Source organism: Symsagittifera roscoffensis, chromosome 8 (genome assembly GCF_963678635.1).
Source record: "Symsagittifera roscoffensis chromosome 8, txSymRosc1.1, whole genome shotgun sequence".
In the NCBI taxonomy this organism is placed as follows: domain Eukaryota; kingdom Metazoa; phylum Xenacoelomorpha; order Acoela; family Convolutidae; genus Symsagittifera; species Symsagittifera roscoffensis.
The window spans coordinates 24,157,287-24,171,312 of NC_087069.1; the positions used below are offsets into that span (position 1 = coordinate 24,157,287).

A 14,026-nucleotide genomic window follows, 5' to 3' on the forward strand; every position below is an offset into this window, starting at 1 on the left:
ACACTCAAATTAACTTAATTACATGCAGAAATAGTGAGCTCATGGCTGGGTCTCAGTATCCCCAGACCACGAGGTCACTCTTAAAATCAGGGCTACTACTACTTATTGAATTATTCTCCTAAGAACAAGGAGAAGGATACTCCCCAGGTGAAATTGTTCCTCAGGTATGTGGATGACATTGTTAGAACAGTCAGAGGGGAGCCGAGTTGTCTTCTCGATGCCGCCAATTCTCTTCATCCAAATTTGCAGTTCACTCTAGAAAAAACTAATTCGGAAGGGAATTTGCCGTTCCTGGATTTGAACATAAATGTATCGCAGGATAGGCGTGTAACTTGCAGTTGGTATCAAAAACCAACAGATACAGGGACTATACTGAACTATAGAAGCTGCGCCCCAACTCAGTATAAGCGTAGTGTTATCCAAGGCACTGTACACAGGGTTTTTAGGAGTACATCTAGCTGGGAGCAATTTGATAAGGCTATGGAAACTAATAGGGCGCAATGGCTGACAAATCAGTACCCTGAAAATTGGTCCGCAAAGGTGGCTTCAGACGCCTTGTGCAAGATCATCGAGGGTAAAGGCAAGCCCCTGGATAGTGAAAGGGGTTTGTCAGTTCAATCACCAAAGGATGAGAAGCCCCCAATGCTGATGGTGCAATATAGAGGTAACCAGAGCCAATATTTTGCTAACAGGTTACGAAAATTAACGAACGTTCAAGTGGTTTTCACCACAAGAAAACTACAATCATGTTTACCATCACTGAAGTCAGCATTTTCTAATGACCTCAAGTCAAGAGTGGTTTATAAACTGTCATGTAGTGGATGCACTTCCACCTATGTCGGACAAACTGTTCGACATTTGACCACTAGAATTGAGGAACATAAGAAAGCAGACTCACCGGTAGGCCTCCACCTTCAGCAATGCCAACTTGAGGGAAATAGCGCAGATCTTAGTTGGGAAATTATAGATAGGTCAAACAACCAAACAAAATTGCTAACACTAGAGGCAATACATATCAGGAAAGAGAAACCGGGCTTGAACACGCGCGATGAGTTTAGGAGCAGGGAGTTAACACTGAAAATTTAGTCCCAAAAAATTTTTGGTTTTTTATTCAAAACGTACATGTCTAAATCGAAATTATGACTCAGAAACTTCCAGACAAATTAATTTTAAAATGTTTAATTAATTTTAGAGGTTAAAAGTATTTTAATCTTAATAGTAATTTAGAGGTCAACTGTGATTGGCTAATTTTTTATCATGATGGCTTAGAACCAAATTGTATGTGATTTATTGTAAATAACATTTGTAAATTGATGTTTTATCGTCATTTAGAGTAGTTTATTGTAAAAATCCTGACGATGCACATAGTTGCGAAAACGTTTGAAATTTACTTTTTAGCAAAAATTTCTTGAATTATTATTGTTTTTGTTCAGTAGATAAAAATCATCATCTCCATCGAAGATGGATCAACCCTTGACTCCCTCCAATACTTCTGCTCTTCTACCCTCTGTTTGCAACAAGGTAGGGGATCCACGTTAGATTCTATGTTCCTGCAGAAGCTGTTGTGGAGACACAACGTCACGTTTCTCTCCAAATCTTCCTTCAACATCTCTGCCTTCTCCTTTCCACTACGTTCACTTGTCCTGGAAATTCTTTTCACAGCGGTGGTCACTGCATTCCGATGAGTCACGAGAGCTCGCTTGAAAGCTACTGCTCCAATGTCCAGCTGATATTCACTGTACACTCTGCCGTGCTTCGACATATGCTTCCTAGCATATTCATACAACCATGCAGTCATGTTAGCTCTGAACCATGGCATCAATCGTTTTCTTGCCCATATCTTCTTCACTTCCATCGGATTGTTTAGAATCTTGCACATTGTCTCAAAAATATCTAAATCTTTTAGACAATCCAATTTCAGCAACTGTTCTCTCGTCGGTGCTTCCTGTCTATTGTTTTCTTTCACATGAGCTTCCAGACATCATATCGCCATCATAACTCCCACTATCACTATTGTTATGGGTTGTGATGAGTCTGGTAAACCCATGGAGAGCAGCTCTCCAGAGTCCCAGATCAACACCAGATTACTACGCTTGGGATACCACCAGGTCTGCAGCAAGCAGTGGCAGGGAAACTCGTCATGTGTCAACATGATGCTCCTCCAATTACGTTTTCCCGAAGCTTCCAGTAATGGTTCCATTTCCATCATCACTCGGTGGACTTCATCATTCTCGTCTACTGTATTGTAATCTGTAACAGTTGATCCTCTCTGTTTCTGTCTCTCAAAGTCACTGAAGTTCCCGCTCTTGTATCCCATGAACTTCTTTCCCAGTATCGATTCCAACTCCTCCATGGTTCTCTCTGGAACTGCTGAGAACATCTTACATAGCAACTCGTAAGATTTTCGGACATTCACGTTAGTCTCACACACTTTGGCACTGAGAAGGCTTGATCCACGATCGTTCTCGTAGTCTTTACATCCACAGCTACGAAATGTACCGGGTATCTGCTCTTGCACATTGGAGCCAATGTCGAGCCCACCAAATATCGTGCTGCAGATGGTCTACAATAAGTCTCACTGTGTCTGATGTTCTTTTCCGCCTCGATTGCTTCCCTCCATTTTCCTATGTAGTTCTGCTCGGTTTGCAGAACTCCTGGGAATACTTCTACACTGATGGCAGTGACCATCCCATGTCTCTGTTCTAGATTCAATACTGACTCTAAAGAACTAAACATGCTGTAGAATCCTAGTGCAGTCACTAGATTCACCTGTGTTCCTCCATGACAATCCGCTATCAGTTCCGTTTCCGTTCTTGCTTTCATCACGACATTCCCAAACAATATCGTCAATTGCTTGTGTTGTCTCTCTAGGATCTTCACACAGTCCAGACCTCCACAAACGTGACCCTCCAGTCCACAGACTTCCGTCAGACAGCTACCAGGTTTGGCCCAGTCTTCTGGTCCCCAGCCAGGCAACTCCACTTTATCTTCTCCGTTGCTCCTAGAGGCCGTTATCATCACATTATATATGATGCTAAGGTCACGCAGGTTACAGTCTGCATTCAGCTCCCTCTGCACGTCTTGTGTCGCCCGTAATATCGAGTCAGCGTTGGGACTAGGACACCATGATGGCCTCATCAATTCCCACACTACCATCAAGCTCGTTCTCAGTAATTCATATAAGAATCCCAACCCAAACTCCACTCTTTTGTCGGATTTTGGTACGGAAGGTGCAGTCACCTCTTCTTCCAAGACCAGTCCCAATTTGGTCTGTGAATTATTAGCGCTCTTAATTGTTACAATTCTCGACGTCAAGAATCTTAGCAACACTGCCTGCTCGTAATCGAAGAAGCAATCGCAGATGTCTTCACTCAGGAAAGGGTTGTACGCTATCCCTATGATTCCGGATACGTAGCTGTACGACTTCTTCTTGATCGGTCCACAGTACTCACTGGATTTCGGCAGTGCCCCCATAGATTCTTTAGTGAGTCTCAGCTCCTTGTTTGAGAATCTCCTGATTTCGTCTATCTTTCTCATGGGCTCTAACTCCTCGGGTTCTTTCATATTCACCCTCATTGGTTTGCTTTGCTACATATCCAGCAGTGCTAGCAAGAGTGAGGCTTTCGCTCGCTCATCGCCTTCCCTTAGCATCTTAACAAAAGTGCTCAATTGTAACAGTCGCCTACTTCAGTCACATATGAGGCTTAAGAAAAATAGGCCCTATAACCATTGGCTCAAGAGTCAGGGACACTATCTCTTGTGTTTTTCTACCTCAAGAACGGTCGGAGCCAATTCGGTTCGCTTGCGACATGAGACTAGAACCCGTTACAGCTTAAAGGCTACTACCAAAATATCCCCCCACTCTAGAAAATAAGAACGTTCCCATACTTAGGTCTCAAAATACCCAAAATACACGAACGCCGTTAAAAACAGGGTCGGAACAATCCGTTAAGTTACTTTTTATTGGACAGTGAAACTTTGATCCATTTCAGATGGATCAACCTAAAACTCGCCTTACCTCAACATAACAATCATAAAACACACTCGAGAAAATTAAATTAGGGACTCACATGTTGATGCACTCGAGTACAAGGAGTAATTAAATTGGTAAGCAACTCAAGAATTGGATAATATAACTAGATAAGTTTAATACTGGTCAGTTTTGGTAACAGAAGTAAATTCTGGCTCTAGAATTGGAGTTTTTGTATGAACCATTGGGACACTCAAGCTGTCCACCTTTCCATTGAAGGTTCACTCTAGTTCGTTCCGAATAGTTGTTCTCTCTTCTTTTTATTATCTCTCTTCCTATTCCGGGATAAGACAGCTCTACTCGTGTCCTATTCTATATCTGGAAATTGCGAATAGCAAATTCCTGCTGTTTTTCTTGAGTATTTTCCCGCAATTGTAAACTCGGATGTTCTGATTTTTCACTTTTTGTTTTCAGTTAGTACGAGAAAACTGAGCATGACAGGCTCCATTCGAAATTTTGAAAATTAAAACTTCACTCCAAAATCACGTATTTTCGTGTCTCTCAAGGTCAAACTTCCAGACATGACCGACTGGCACATACTCCCCGGACTCAAGATCGATGTCCTCATCGCGTGCTGTCTTTGTCAGTGAATCCCCAGAAGCCCGAGTGTCACTCAAGATACAGTGCCAGTGGTCATTTACAGAAGTTTGCAGCAGACTTAAGTTTATCTACCTTCCAAAATTCACGACTATATAAAATTTTCACACTATCGCTAAACAGCAATCAAAATCTGCACACACCTGCACCTTATGAATTCCCGCTTTTTAAGCTGGTGATTTAAAAATTCTTTTGTCCTATTCAATCAGGAAATTGTCATGCAGCATTTTGATTTATATAATAGATCTAGCATATTAATAACAATATCTTATTTGTTAAAATTTCTTTTTCGTGAACCCAGATTTCATCCGAGTTCACCCTCGAGCCCCCTCCCTCTCAAGACTCAAGACTCTAGAAATTTCCTTTTGAGCCACTGGCTCACCTTGTGTTCTTCGCCCTCGAGGTACCCGATCCAGATACTTTTGACACTGTGATCTGTTCCAATAGTGCTTCTTCGTCATCAGAGCTGATCACAATCTCCTCCCAAGCCTTCAGCTGTTCATAGGATCGCATCCACTCCCTTTGCTCTTGCAATCTCTTCGCTTGATTCGGTAAGCTCTTCACCTTCGACTCCCGGTTCAAACAGAAGGAATTGTGAAGACTCAGGCTTACATGCTTCGCCAGGTCCTCCTCCAGTATTGACTCCCTCGCTCTAGTGTTGTCTCTGGATACTCTACCCACTCTTTTCCACCCCGTCGTGATCGCATTTCGATGGGTCAGCAGAGGTCTCTTGAAGGCATCTGGTCCTATCTCGGCCTGGAATTGTCGATATTCCCTTTGATGTTTCCTCATGTGATCCTTCGTCGCTACATATAACCAGGATGTTAACGTCGCGCGAAACCAAGGAAAGAATCTCAAGCGCCTCCACACGTGTCTGACTTCCATTGGTATGGCGAACACCTTGCATGCTGTCTCGAACAACTCAAGTCTCCTGCTGTAATCTATCGCATGAATCGACTCTGCTGTTGGCGTCTTCGATTCTCGATACTTTGCTATGTTTTCTTCCATCCATCGCAGAGCCAGCATTGTGCTCACCACCAAGATGGTCACTTTTTGTTGATGCTCGGGTAATCCCAACGACCTGATTTCTTCTACATCCCAGATCAGGCAGAGATTGGTTTGGTCTGGGTACCACACTGTCTGCGCCAGACAGTGGCATGGACAATCCCCGTGTGTGAGGTCGATGCTCCTAAGATTGCGTTCTCCCGAGGCTTCCAGGAGAGGCTCAAGTTCCATCATCTTCTCGTGTATCACGTCGAGTTCTCCCAAGTTAGGGGCACCTACCATGGGTTTCCCCATCACGTTTTGTCTCTCGAGGTCACTTGTATTTTCGCTCTCCAAGCCTAGAAGTTCTTCACCCCAGACTTCACTCAAATCATCCCTTTGTTCTTTAGGCACTGTTCCTCGGACCTTCCTCAACAGCTTGTGTGAATGATGTGACATCCGAGCCAGTCTTACACATTTGGGCACTGAGAAGGCTTTGTCTATCAAAACCCTCTGGCTGGATACTTCTACCATCGCCATGTGCAATGGATAGTGGCTGCCACATAGGTTGGCCATCACTGACCCCACTAGGGACTTCGCATTTAGAGGCAGTCCATAGGCTTCGCTCATGGGAAATCCCATCTCCGCTTCGTGTCCAACCTTCCAACTCTTGATGTGTTTCTGGGTCACCTGCAACACTCCGGGCCATGACTCCACGCTCAACGCGGTCACCAAGTGGTGTTCTGACTCTAGCCTCTCCAGTGACTGGAGACTACACATTCTCGAGAAGAACCCCAGAGCTGTTGCTAGGTTCACAGTGGTACTCGGGTAACACTCAGCCACTATCTGCATCTCACTTTTCTCCCTTTCGGTGATATCTTCAAACCAGGTGACTAGGTCTTTTTTCTGGAAAGACTGTATCCTGATGCACGATCGTCCATCACAGGTGTGCTCGCCATTCCCACACGTCGAGTCAAGACAACTGCCCGGCTCCATCTTCTTTACCGACCCTGTTCCGCTCGTCATCTCACTTGACTCCTTCATCTGAGGCAGGATCAGGCTATGTACTATACTCAAGGTCGCTAAATCTTCATCCTCTGTCGGCGCCAATCTCACTCGCTCAGTGACTTCCTCGATCAGGCTCGCATGGGGATGTGGACACCAGGAGGGCCTGAGAAATTTCCACACCACTCCCAGATTCGTGGTCAACATGCCGTTCCCGTTACCCATTTTTAGTTCTACTCTTTTACTTGAGCGTGGCACACTTATTATTTCCGTTGTTCTCTCGAGAATCAAACCTAGACTAGGTCTCTCTCTCTCCACAGGGTCTATCTCCATTATCCTCTCTGTCCAGGACTTCAGCAGCTCCGCCACCTCATAGTTTCTATGGGCGCCTCCAGCTTCTAAGTCTAAGAAAGGGTTGTATGCCATCCCCATCACTCCAGACACATACTGATACTCTCCCTTCTTGTTGGGTTTCAAGTACTCTCCCGAAGAAGCCAAGTTACGGTGAACGTCGTGTTTCTCCTCGAACTTCTTGTTGTAGAATCTCCGTATCTCATCTAACTTCCTGTGGCTCTCTAGAGATTGCCTAGAACCATCCTCCTTTTCTATCCCAGTACTCTGGTACACATTCAAGATGACTGTGGAGACTCTCCTTTCCAGCGTTTTGCTTCCAATTGCTCTCTGGTGACATGCTAGGATGGTACTGTCAGTCATCATCGACATTGTCCATCTCAAGAAACAGGTATTATCTTTCCTCCTTGCCAGACTCAAGCCTGAGTTGTCCCTAGCAACGTGCTGCATCAGCATTCGATATACTTCTAGATTCTTGCCTCCCAACTTCAACTTGTCGTACGAATTCAGTGTCTCTAACTCTATCCCCAACAGGCTCCACGCGAACATCAGTTGTCCTGCGGTCCTAATAAAGGGATTCGCCATCAACGGCCATGCCGATGAGGATATTCTCATCGCTTCTTCAAAATGATCCTTTAACAAGTTCTGCCAAGTTCTCTTCAGTTGGCTCCCCAATTCTAATTTATTGATACCAGCCTTATGCAGGGTAGCCCAGTTGCGTCGTTTGCGTGACACTCCACTGTCGAGCTTCTTCAGGCAGTCTTCCAATTCCTGCAATGTTTCCAGGGCCACCCACCACGGTCGGGCGGTGTTCCTCGTTTTATTTTTCTCAAGAGGATCGCTAGTCACTTGCTTCCCGGTAGCCTGGTGTTCATTTGAGACCCATTCTTTGCCGACGTCCACTTCCCAGGTCTGCCCGCTCGTCGAACCTCGCTTCATTTTTATCCTCTGAGGCTTGAAGTCTTCTTCCGTTGTTGAGCTGGTGGGGATCTCCATCTCCTTTTCTACGTCGAGCAGTTTCCTCGGCTCGTAGCTACTCTTGTAGGCTGCTGTCTTCCATCGTGCCAGAACCATGGGGGCCGTCTCTCTCAAGTTTTTCTCCGAGACCGCATCCGCTGAAGGACTGCCCAATCCCTCCACGTCTCTCTTCCTCTTGCGAAACCTCACGTCTTTACTCGAGGGCGTTGTCGTTATCATCACTGATTCGAATTTCTTGTCTCCGTCCAACCCTTCCAACTCTTGCCTCCCCCCTGCTCGAGCCTTAAGAATATTAGTACTTTTAATTATATTACTAGTTTCGATCTTATCCCCCCTTACATGTTCAATTATTTTATCGTCAGTTTTTTGTTTCGGAGTAGAGCTGTCTTTACATTTGTCTTCTCTGGTCTTTCGTGGTGCCTTCCTCAACTCGACCATCTTGCTCAGCAGCTCTCCTCTAGCTTTCTCCTCCAGACCTGTCCCCATCAGGATAGGTTCTCCGAACTTCACCACCGTGTCCCACAGCTCCTCCTTAAAATCCACTTCTCGATTAAAATCGCTCAAGAATCTTCGCCAAGCATCCGCAACCAGAGTGCCTAGGAAGGCATCCCTGTTTCCCTCGAAGGTGTTCTTCTCCCTTTTCTCCGCACTCAGGAAGATCATTCCCATGTTGGGATTCTCGCTCGTCAGTGGCAACTCTAGGTTCTTGCGGGGAGATGAGGTCAAAGGTGGCGTGGGGGTGTCTGACGAATTTTCTCCACTCAGATCTTTCAACAGTTCTTGTGTAGTGAACTCTTCCTCTGATGGCTTCTGCTCCGGTGTATTTCCCACCTCCATATCCTCTCCTGCCTCACTGAGAGTTTCATCCATGCTCTCCTCCCCCGATTCTGCTTCTCTTCTCTCAAGAATCCTTCTGAATCGATCTTCTACGGGACCACTCCTTTTATCCCCAGGGGTGCCCACTGATAGTGGTGATGGTGTAGCTGGACCCGTTTCCTTATACTCTGTCAGAGCCAAATGCAATGGGCCTGCTGCATCCAGCTCCTTTCCCTCCTGTCTCCTTTCCACCTGCGCTAGTCCATAAGGTGCCCGGTATTTCCTTGTGGCAAACAGCATATCGTCTGCTTTCAGTGCGATATGCCCTTCATTCACTATCATCCTGCCATCGTCCCACACCGGCAACTTGTTCTCTAGACCTGCCCGCTCAAGTGTTCTCAAGGCATCTCGTACCTCGAACTTCGGGGGCATCGACCCTCTCATTTTCTTGGCTTGAGTTGTCCATGAATTTATTTTCGTATCGCTGGTATGAAAATAGATCGCTGCAGAGTAGCCGATGAAGAGAGAATCCCAGCCGTCGATGAACTCCTTCTGCTGTTCTTCAGTTGCTGCTCTCGCGAAAAGGGACGGGACCACCAGGGGGCTGTTCATCCCCAGGGTCATTCTCCTCACTGTTGGAAATTCTGGAATGCTTGCTGGCAGGACTTCCTTCTCCAATATCGCCTCTAGCTCCCTTTTCACCAGCTCGAAGCTTTTCTTCCACGCGGGAATTCTCAAGATCTCTTGTCCATCTGCTGTCAGGGGATTTAGGTTCCAGAACTTGGGATAGGTTTCGATGGGGCCTTCGCGCTTGCCTCCCATCCTGCACTGCAGTTGTCCTCGAAAACTGTACACCACCAACTCCGGATCCTTCACCTTTCCGAAGAGCACCGTGTTGCTCATCTGTGCCCTTAGCACCTCCTGCTGACACCAATTAAGTGTCGTCCCATCTAGTACGCTTATGAGGCTCACGTGGGTTACTGAGTGTCGATAAGCTTTCACCAGAGGATCTGGAAACGCGAACGTGACGGCCGGTCCATAGATACAGGTTACGACCTCCCTAGCCCCCGGATCATCCCCATGGGGTCCGATCTCATGGCCAGGCATAGGTCCGTCAATAGAGGCATGCCCCCATTCACTTTCCTCCACTCCTCTCTTGTCTTCGGGCTCTTTTCTTCACCAGTCAGGTGTCGGTTCTGCATCAGTAGGTACTGTATCAGCAGCGTCTTTAGCCCGGCAGCACACTTATACGAGTAGGTGTCAATACTCGAGTGTGTTTTTCCCATCGACAGAGGCTCTCCGTATTTCATCAGTCGGTGAAATGACACCAGTTCCCCGTGGGTTAGAAGCACCAATGTCAAGTATCCGTCTATCCGGAGGGTGTCCACTCCCCGACTGAACATGTACGCTGGGCCCATATTAAACAGGTACCTTGGGTAAACCAGGTACAGTGCCAGCAACAGACTGATGGGTATATTCAATACTTCCTATATGAAGGCTTTAAAGATGGTCTCTTTCGCGCTATACACTTCGGCCAGGAACTCCTTTCCCCAACAAGGACTCAAGAACTCAAGAATCTCGTGATCCCTCCTCGTCCTCAGCTCACCCCTTGCGTGCTCCCTCCAGAATCCTCCAATCGTGACTTCGTTGGCTGCTGTGACGAACCTGCCAACCGTCATTTCCCTTTTCTCGGCCACTCCCAGCTGCTCCTCATGAAAATCCCAGATCTGCTTCACCAGAAGCGGAGCATCTTCTCTTGTCTTCTCCGTGGCGTTCTCCAGCCTTGGTGTCAGGAAGGGCCACCTGCCTCCCTCTTGTGTCAGTCGATACACCATTGACTCCAGCTGCTTCTCCGATGCGGCCACAATCTTCCTCTCGTTGCTCGGCCCTCTAGATTTACTGGTGGAGCTTGTGATGGTCACCTCCATGTTTCGAAACCACAGACTGGCCGTCAGGTGAGTCACCACTGGATGATCGTCCCCTATAATCGGACTGAGCTTGAGTTGCCTAGCGAAGTTAGATATCTCCAGCAAGAGGACCTCGTCCAATACGATGAGGATGTCGGCCAACTCGTGAAAGCCCCTCAACGCGTGGGACACATCCGCCCACGCCGCCGCGAGTTCTGACCTGGGAAGTCTCAAGTTCGTAGGTTCCAGTTCCCGATTGGGAGCTGCCATCAGAATACGCCATCCATTCCCTTCTGCTATCAAGATCAAGGTCGCATACACAAATTGCAGAGCGGGAGGCATGCTCGCGTACCCGGGGGACGTCGTGATCGCCACTTTTGTCTTGGCGCCAAATCGTGAGGCAACGTTCTCTTGTACTTCATTCATGGCTGCAAATAATGTCTGGATGGCTTCCCAGATCTTCTTCGGCGTAGGTTCATCACCCTTGAGCTGCTCAAGAAACCCCGTCGCATGCAAGTGATCGTTCATCCCTGCAAACAGCAGTAGCTCAGGCTCGCAAGGCATCTCTGATTTCACGGCCACCACCAGGGTTAACATCTGGTTTAGCTCCGCTCCTGGCAATGAATATATCAGAGTTTCCTGCCAAAACAATTTGGGAGACGTCCCCTCAAAGTCCGATCCCGCCACGATGACCACCCTCGCTGCGGCTGGGTCTGCCCTGTCATAAACAGCTAAGGTTTTGGCCAGCTGCGTATTCCCGCAGGGTTTCCGTATCTGGGGTCGTTGGCTAGTTTCGTACCTTCATACGCGGCGTCTGGTAATTCCATCTCTCTCAGATCCATCAGCTTGTCCACCACCCTCAACTGTGCTGGAGTGGCCACCCTAATCCTGGCAATGCTGGTTCGGTGTTTGGGAGGCTCTACCACAAATCCCGGACTCCCTAATGACTTGAGAGGTCTATAGTTAATAGGTCCCATCACCGATTTTGTGGGAATCCCAGTCAGATCCGCCGTCTCCATCATTTTGGCTCTCGAGAAGTGTGTCTCGTGACCCTTCAGCCAGTCCACGCACTGGAGTCTACCCAAGTCTTCGTGCGACACCTGCTCAAGACCCAAAGCTTTCGCTAACTCTAGCCTACATTCCAGGTCTTCCAGGTCCAGCTCCTTGACCTTCTCCACATATTTCGACCTGCTGGTCTCCGCTGGTCTCTCCGGCTTCTTCTTCTCCGCCACCACCACCGAGGATATTATCGATCCCTGGGGAGTTGATGAAGTTGCCTCATCAGCCTCCATGGGCGCGGTGCCCGGCAACTTGGTTCGGCTGTTCCTCGAACTGTCTCTAGAATCTGCCATTGCACCCAAGCGACTGCACAAAGCCCTCGAGTTGAAGAAGGGTGGATTTGGGGCTGGTCCGAATGTGACCTGTGCCGTCTCTACCAACTCTGCCTCCAATGCGCTTATGTGCCTTTGGAAGACGTCATTCAACCACTCCACCCCTCTGGGCCTATCAAAGTGAATCCCATCCGAGGATGCATCGTCAGGGAAAGCGGGTAGCTGCATTTGCTCGGCCACTTCCAACAACCCAACGGGGAGGACACTTCTTCGGTTTATCTGCCTGATTATTTCGTTCAGGTTTCGCACTTTTGTGTTCATTTCCATTGCATGCTGGTCCGCTTTCATGTTGTAAGGAATGGTGCACACCGTAAGAATAGCCGGATCCATTTGAATCCGCAATTCCTCAAGAATGCAGCTCATTTTGTCGTGCAGCCTCGCCACCTTCCTTGCTTCCCCCCTGGACACGTCATTCGTCCCGATCATCAGAGTCACCGTGTATACTCTTGCCATACCTAGCATCTCAAGTGTCGCTAGCATCTGCGGCGTCGCGGCTCCAGCGAAGCTCAAGATCCCCGTTTGCCAATGGGACTGGATCCGGGTCAGCACCCGCAACAAGCTGTCCCCTATGATCAGGTGGACCGCCCCCTCAGGCACACGTGGCTGCGTGTGGTATTCCACCCAAGCTGCGTCATGGAAGCAATCTCTCCTGTCTCTCTGCGCCGTGCTCCAGTCCATCCGATTGTGCCTGTGGTATCTACCTTCCGTATTCTTTTTGTAACTCGAGATTACCACACTCCTGACAGGTTGCTACCCCCACGTCGAGGGTAAGTCCACTCTTGCTGGACTCTCGCGATTTCTTAGTTGTAGCCGCTCGTGCAACTCTTTCAGTCGTGACGAGCTACCACTCACCTGACTACTACCCGGGGTCGAACTTGGCGTATATCCAGGCAGCGCGACGTCCATCAAATGGCGTATTACTTGTGTCTCCAGACCACGCAGGGAGGACGCTGATTCAGACGGTATCCACACCTCCAACCCTTCGTTCATATGTTCTTGAGCAGCGCGATCGAGGTTGAATCGTCCCTTCGACCTAGGAGCTTCATCCACCTCCATACGTGACTCTGGTCTTGAGCCGGTCACCACCCGCTCTTTGGGCCTAGCCCCTTTCTGCATGTCGAGCTCGCGTTGTCGTTGCTGGATCCTTTCAAGCTCTGACTTCAGCTGCTCGCAATTCGCGGCATTCTCTCGCACCCTTTCTGCCTGTAGCTGTTCAGCTCTCATCATGTCCAGTTCCCTCCGCGCTTGATCCCTCTCATTTTTTGCCTGATCTCTCTCGAGCACCGCTTGATCCCGGTCGAGGTTAGCCTTGTTCCTCTCCCGCTGAGTCCTCTCAAGCTCTCTCTTCATAATACTGACGTCCGGATACGCTTCCCCCGTCTGCTGTGCTCGAGACATCAATGGTGTCTTGCTCGTGCTCTGGCCCGTGGATCTGACTGATGGTCTGACCGGCAGTGGGAATTCCCCTGCACCATACTCAGTATTATTGCTCAAGCCAGGGTTCCTTGCCAAATCGAACCCCCTTATTGCTCCATCCACGTTTCAAGACAGCCACCTGGTTTGCTCTTGATTCGATATTCCATCGGTGGTGTAGCCCACCATCAAAACTGCTTCTGTCGCAGACTCCCGGCACTCGCCCTCATCCTCCAACTGGAGGATGGCATTCAACATCACTGCCATTCTCTCATCCACTTGAGTATAATCCAGGTCCCTTAGACGTCTGTACAATTCGTCAAGTGTGGGTTTTTTCAAAGCTGATGGCATGGACTTCCAGAATCGATCTGCCATTTCCGTAATTTCCAAGTGATCTTGAGTATTAGCAATTTGAGTTTTACCTGAGCAACTTGAGTATTAGCTGATCAACTTGAGTTTACCTGAGCAACTTGAGTTTACTTCTTGAGGTGTCGTTCAACTTGTGTTCTCTTTCTTCAATTGAATACAGTTGAGTAGTCAATTTGACTTTTCCA

General features: G+C 48.0%; 1 protein-coding gene across 1 annotated transcript in view; it reads right to left on the reverse strand.

The window, feature by feature from the left end:
• The window catches only part of LOC134853511 (uncharacterized), a 120,103-nt gene that overhangs the window by 44,872 nt on the left and 61,205 nt on the right, over positions 1 to 14,026 (reverse strand). The gene's annotated exons all lie outside the window — the stretch shown is intronic.